Source organism: Juglans regia, chromosome 1, assembly GCF_001411555.2.
Source record: "Juglans regia cultivar Chandler chromosome 1, Walnut 2.0, whole genome shotgun sequence".
NCBI lineage: Eukaryota > Viridiplantae > Streptophyta > Magnoliopsida > Fagales > Juglandaceae > Juglans > Juglans regia.
The window spans coordinates 12,191,304-12,198,823 of record NC_049901.1 but is presented as its reverse complement, the minus strand read 5'-3'; the positions used below and the strand labels follow the sequence as shown (position 1 = coordinate 12,198,823).

The 7,520-nt window shown below is 38.9% G+C and overlaps 1 long non-coding RNA gene across 1 annotated transcript; it reads right to left on the bottom strand.

The window, feature by feature from the left end:
• Positions 1 to 3,072: 3,072 nt before the first annotated feature.
• Positions 3,073 to 4,599, bottom strand: LOC108996224. The gene is made up of 4 exons (XR_004797823.1): positions 4,524 to 4,599; positions 4,221 to 4,442; positions 4,069 to 4,134; positions 3,073 to 3,374 (listed from the first exon to the last, which is right to left on the bottom strand). It is a non-coding gene; the product is annotated as an uncharacterized LOC108996224 (long non-coding RNA).
• Between the last annotated feature and the right edge of the window lie 2,921 nt (positions 4,600 to 7,520).

The window sequence follows — 7,520 nt, the reverse complement described above, 5'->3', positions numbered from 1 at the left end:
CGAGCGAAAACATAGACACCTTCTTCAAGTCGCCCGGGCTCTCAGATTTCAATCTAGCATCCCTTTACATTTTTGGTCCGATTGTATACTCACCGCAACATATTTAATAAATCGGGTTCCTACTCCAATTCTTCAAAACAGGTCCCCTTTTGAAGTTCTTTTCCATAAACCTCCTTCATACTCACATCTTCGAGTTTTTGGATGCCTCGCTTTTGCCTCCACCATTTCTCAAAATCGCCACAAATTTGACCCCCGAAGTAGACGATGTGCCTTTCTCGGGTACCCTTTTGGCATTAAAGGCTATCGTCTACTTGATCTCGACACACACAAAATATTTGTTTCTAGGGACGTTATATTCCATGAACATTTATTTCCCTTTCACACTCCTTCTCTTCTTCCCCATTCTTCTACTCCTTCCCATACTTCCTTTTTTTTCCAACATTCAACTCCCTGACCCTGACTCAATTCCTGCAGCTACACAAACCCCACATTCACACAACACACCCGAGACACCAACTAACCTGGACCCAACTTCATCCGAAACATTCATGCCTCCCACTTCCCTTGAAAACCCACCTTATCGACGCTCCACACGTACACGTCGACCTCCCCCCCATCTCCATGATTTCATTTGTCCTTCCCTTACCACCCCTCCACCATCTCAGAACATGCAATACTTTTCTCCACAAGATGTCCATGCTGCCAGCAATACCTCTTCCTCATCATTGTCCTCGGCAATGCCATGTATTTCAGGTAAACCTTTTCCTCTATCTTCTTCTCTTTCTTTTCATAAATTGTCACCTTCTTATCATGCATTTGCATCTTCCATTTCTTCTACTTTTGAACCTACTTCTTATGGTGAAGCAATTAAAAACCCGAACTGGTGCAAAGCTATGACTTCAGAAATATCAGCTCTCGAACTTAACAATACTTGGACTTTAGTTGAGCTACCTCCTCACAAGCACTCCATCGGCTCTAGATGGGTTTTTAAACTTAAGCATAATTCTGATGGAACTATTGAGCGATACAAGGCACGCCTAGTCGCCAAAGGTTTCACCCAACAAGAAGGTCTTGACTATAACGAAACCTTCTCACCCGTGGCCAAATTGGTCACCGTCCGTACTCTCTTGGCAGTAGCTTCTATTAAAGGCTGGTTTCTCCGACAATTTGATGTTCAAAATGCCTTCCTCCATGGTGACTTAGAGGAGGAAGTGTACATGCGAAAGCCTCCTGGCTATTTGAAAGGATCTCCAACTCAAGTTTGCCGACTTAACAAAAGTCTCTATGACTTGAAACAAGCCTCGAGACAATGGTACTCTAAATTTTCTAATGCCTTAATTGTCTTTGGTTTTCAGCAATCCAAGGCGGATTATAGCCTCTTCACACGCCTACACAACGGTTCATTCACGGCCCTTCTAGTCTATGTCGACGACATCATTGTGGCCAGCTCCTCCTTAGATTCCATTGCTGATCTTCAAAGCTTTCTCAATAATCATTTTCGCATAAAATGTCTTGGAGACCTTAGATATTTTCTTGGCATCGAAGTAGCCCGATCATCCAAAGGGATTTCAATTTGCCAACGGAAATATTCTTTGGATATTTTATCTGATGCTGGTTCTCTTGGTACTCGTCCCCTCAAGTTACCGATGGATCAAAATCTGAAACTTAGAAAAGATGACAGCACGGTTCTCTCCGATCCTCTACCTTATCGGCGTTTAGTTGGTCGCTTAATTTACCTCACAATTACTAGGCCTGATATCAGCTATGCTGTCCATGTTTTGAGTCAATTCATGACTACACCAAGCTCTTCACATCTACACGCTGCTCAAGAGGTCCTTAGATACATCAAGAATGCACCAGGCCAAGGTCTTCTCTTTCCTTCCAATTCTGCACTTTTACTTCAAGGTTACACAGATTCGGATTGGGCCTCTTGCCCAGATTCTCGACGCTCCATCACGGGTTTTTGTGTCTTCCTTGGCACTTCACTCATTTCATGGCGTTCGAAGAAACAATCTGTAGTATCTCGCTCCTCGGCTGAAGCCGAATATAGGGCAATGGCCACCACTTCTTGTGAATTACAATGGCTGTCTTATATCCTCAAAGATTTGAACATTTCTCTCTCGCTGCCAGTTGACTTATACTGCGACAATCAAGCTGCACTCAGCATTGCTGCAAATCCCGTCTTTCACGAACGCACTAAACATATTGAGCTCGATTGCCATCTCATCCGGGATAAAATACAAAGTGGTTTCCTCCGCACCTGCCATGTTCGTTCAGCTTCACAGCTTGCGGATATTTTCACAAAAGCATTATCTTCATCTCAATTCACATTTCTTCTTTCCAAGATGGGAATAGAGAATATCTATTCTCCATCTTGCGGGGGGATATTACCAGATGATCATGCTGCAGCTACACAAAAGGAGCACAGCACTGCTGCTACACAAAAGGAGCACACAGCAAAACAGAGCAAACAGAGCACCTATACCTCACGATTCTGTTGCTTCAGAATATTCTAACAAACTCCCTACATTGTATAGCTGTTTAGGGGTAGTTTAGTATTTTCAGTTGTATATAATATTCCCTTCTTCTTAGATAAATAGATGACTGTACAGAACAATTAAGATATACATTTTTACAGAGGAAATGAACATCGTCTTCTTCTTATTTTTTCTCCTCCTTGTCTGATGTCAAGTATATTGAAACAAACCTCACGCCAACTCTGACAAGATACCAACTTTATAAGCCAAGGTTCTTACAAGAAATGTTCCATTCAGGAAGGAAACATGAACAAACAATTCTTGGCAAATGCCAAGATTTCACCCGAGCTAAATTCAAATATTTGCCTGCTCGTTCACATATTTGTAAACAAGTAACATGCAAAATAGATGTTTGCTCCTACAGTATGTCTTATTCAGTAACTACCAAAAAATGCATAACTAAACACCCTCAAGAAAGAGGAGCAATCCTTTTTTTTTTTTTAACAGTAACAATCTTATGTAGCATCATTCAATTCCAGCAAAAGAAAGATCCAGATACACAATGAATGTCAAACTGGACAACGGAGACAGTGAGGAGAGATAAGGCCATTACAACCAGTGCTTACCGAGATCCTGAATGGCCAGAAATCAAATGGAGACAACTTGACGTGGATGAAGAACATTGAAGCTATGAAATATTAGCAGCCAACGAAATGTGTATGATTGACAGAATATTTTGAAAGGTAAGATGTGTTTGATTGGAGAATCAACATGTAAAACCTGGAATTTTGCAACTATGTCCAGTGTTCGGAGGATTCCTTGGGGGGACTCAGCGGCAAGTTCTGCAGCTTCTTTGTACTTTGTTTGGGAAAATAGTTCTTGGAAACGTTGGACAACCTGAGACCCAAAACGGAGCATCCCCGGATTTTCAGTATTATAACAGGCACAGAGCAATAAATAATTCAAACTCTAAGCATATATTCACATACAAGCAGTTAAAGAATAAAATCATGTAATTAAAAAACATATTACCATTCAATATATGCATTACAAACATCATTTATACTATCATTGTGAGACCCCAGGTTCTAAAACGCAATGGCAATAATACACGTCCATATTCCCACATCCACAGTGAATATGAGACAGGGATACACTATATTCCCAAGAATAGGGGTTCGCTAACCTCAGGAACCACAGCCCAAAACATCATCTTTCTTATTCTTGGGATGTAATCATACTACACTTGTTAATCGTAACAAAAAGAGGGTCAACAGTAAACATCATTAATAAATCACATCTATCTCTGCTCTTATTAAAGGCTAGGCAGCACTGGTATGCTTAGGAAATCTACAAAAGTACTTAAAACTGTTCAATACTTTGCAGTGAGGGAGACTTTTTAGGAGAAACATGTATAAAGAGAGTGCCTTGATCATTAAAAAAACCAATCTTTCAAGCATTATCAAATCACAAACTGCAACATGGTTGCATAACTGCGTTAAATAACTACTGATTGATTTTAATTTTTATCTGCTGAAAAATTTCAAACTAGCAGAATGGGTACTATAAGGTGGAAAAAAAATCAACTTACAAGCTGCCCGGCTCCAGGAAGATTCCCTTTTTTGGCAAGATTGACAGCAAGCTCCAAATTGTTCAACTGTAAATGTAAATAGACCCCATTTGTAAACAAAATAATTATTCTTCCACGATAAAACCAACAAAAATGCATGCTTGTGAGTATACCTGGCCACGACAAATGGTACAATTGTTAGATCATTTACTGTAGCCAATAACACCTGTCCATGCATATTGATTGCATAAAAAACCTCCCACTGGTGAAGCTGCTGTCAAAAATATATCTGGACAGATTCTGTTTCTATAAACTGCAGTAGCGGTCTCCAAGTCATAAACAAATAATAGCCCTAGCTTGGTGATCACGTAGATCAAACTGTATTTGTGGGATATCTGTGAATTAAAAAAAGTTCATGACTATCAATTTTGCAGCAGTTTACTGAAACAAGTACCAAAAAGTAGCGACTTTGATACCTGCATTACAACTGGAAAGTCTTCGGCAAAATCTGGGGGGAACAAAAGATCTGCTTGTTTCTTTCTAAAAGAAGGCTTCCCTACCATAAAAAATGCAAATTCATGTAGTTATTAAGGATGCAAGAAAAAAAAAATTGGTTGGTAGGATGCAAGAAAGTTGCAGAAGTAGAAAATTTGAATACATATTAATGATAACCATAACTTCTGTAAACTAATACTCTGCCTCCTGGGTTCCCTATAGATTCTGTAAATTAATAGAGTCTACCTCCAGGAATCCCACTTGATACCAGAAATGTTTATGAATCTCAAGCTTACTTCCTATAGCCATAAATTTGAATACGCATTTGTTTTTTTTTTTTTTCAGACTACTTACTCCAAGTCCAACTTATACAAAACTTCTAAACAATAGCGTTGAAAGTACAACCATGTGAAACCAGTATTCATTTATATTTTCCATAATTTTTCTCATCTACACTAAGATTTCAGTAATTCGCAACACATAGCCGCACCTGCCCTGACCTTTTTTATTTTTTATTTTTTTGTAAGTTGTCTAGGCAATTTTTTTTTTTAACAATTGATCTTTAGTGTAGGGCCTAGGCGACTTGTGGAGACCCAGTCCATCAGATTTTATGCAATTTATACTGAGTTTTACAACCAAGATACCTATTTCCAGCTTGCATGACAGAACCAAATCCATAACTGACTTTACATACATACATATATAAAGAACAAAAATTTCTCCGGAACAGGGAAATCTATAGGTATGTATATGGAATTTGGAATTTGGAATGTGGTAGTTAAAACCAATTCCAACCCATGTATACATTCGGTGATATCAATGTTCCTTTCTAAACATAGCTCTTCACCACACCATGGAAATAGCACACGAAGAACATATCACAAGTCATTTTACGGAAACCAGAACATTGAATAGACAGAGAAAATGAAGGCATTACTAGACAATTCTACCTATGTCACTAAAAACAAAAGGAAGAGCAAACAACCAAAAGGTAATTAGAAAGAAATAGCAAGTTCACCTGGCTGGGCACCATAGTCCAAGATAGCTTATAAGGTGTTATAAGAACGACAGGCAAAAGAGAGAGCGATTAAATTCATCAAGAATTTAGATAACAAGCATAAGTAGAGTAACACCCCGATTCCAGAGCCCTCCATGGCATGGTAAAAGGCTACTAGCAACTAGAGGATACGGGACATGCCTTCGATGACCACCCTGAGCATCAATAAATCTCATCCACCAACCAAGAATAATGTAGCGAAAAAAGTGCCAAGGGGCCGACCTTAAGGTCTCCTTCACAGCCATTACATTTGCCGTCTTTCTTGGACCCAAAGCTAAAAGACTAAATATATAATAAATAAATAAAAGAATGAACTCAAAAAATCAATGTTAAAAATAAACGAAATTACAGAAGATTTGGTATTCAAAAGATTTTACATGAGGGAGTTAGGACCTTTTGTCTTCTCACTCGAGCAACGATCGAAAAGAGAGCAGGGCCACGTTTGGGATCAGGTCCAATTGTGAATCTCTTAGCCGAATCAATGAAAATTCCTTCGGCGAAGAATACGAATCTGACCAGCAACAGATTTACCACAATGCTTACAGTTCGGATCATCGGATGCGTCTTGATCGCCGTGAAAACCACCCCTCTCTCCATTGAAGCATGAGCCACAATAAACCACCACTCTCTCGAATGGCTACCCGTTTGTGTGAGGAATCCTGGAATAGTAAATATACAGGCGTGTGTGTGTGTATATCGCATGCGTGAACGTGGGAGGGGAAAGGGGGGACGTCTGTATCTTCTCGTCTTCTTTCATCACTGGAAGATTAGAACGGCTATTTTTTGGGTTTTGTTTAAAATTCAAATTAAAATCACGGTAAATAGCTTTATTAGAGTTATTACCTAGAGGCAAATGTAAAATTTGAATAATATCGCATGATTTTTTATTAGTTATTCTATTCAAAATTTATTCTTATATTAGATTATTTATTTATAAGTAAAAATAATAATAAAATATTATTAATTTAATAAATTTTTTTAAACAATAGCAAGTACGCGTTTGTATATCCCCATTCTTCCTAACTCGCTCTCTATCTCTACATTGTATTCTTTGTTCCCTGTTTATACTCCGAGAAAATAAAAAAGTAAAAACATTGTATTTTTCCTAACTCTCTTTCTTTGTTTTGTGAAAGCTTGGTTTCAAAGACTTTGGCATTCGGCAACCCAACAATCTCTCTTCCTGCAAATTTTGCTTCGATAATATCAACGTTTTCCTTGCGATCTCTCAGGACATTGCTACATCTTCAATTATCGCGAATTACTTATGTTTTTTTTTCACGATTTGGCTCTTTAGAGGTGATTTGTTCGAGAGGTCCAGATTGAAATTCTTGCTTTTGATATTATTATTCCTGTTTTTCTCTCTTTTATCGTTTAGATTTGCTTTTTGTTTCTTTCTTTCATGTGAACGAGCGAGTTAGTCTTGCAGGATTTTGCTTTCCATTGGAGTCGGAAGCATGATTTTCTCTTAAAGAGAGAAGAACTTCGCTTACAAAGATGAAGAGGTCCAGAGATGATGGCATTTACGTGTGCGACGGATGACAAAAATGAGAGAGAACCAACCCACGAATCTGTGAGAGTAAGAAACCAGAAACAAAATGTTATAAACCCACTAGATAGAACTTATCTTTGAAAACTAACTTATAAGGAAAGAGTGATTAGGGATTTATAAACCATCAACCAATCACATACTTAGTCAATGTGGGATCGTAACAACCACCACGTTCCACAGCCGATGTCCACGGCAGTCCCAACACTCACACGGGCTGACTGTGCGCTAAGTCTTTTTCTAGCTTCGAGCGAATACTACCAAGCCGGCATCATCCCCCGTGCCGCACGATTGCAACCGTCGCAACATGGCCTTAGACGTGGGTTTGCTCTGATACTATTTGTTATAAACCCACTAGGTAGAACTTACCCTTAA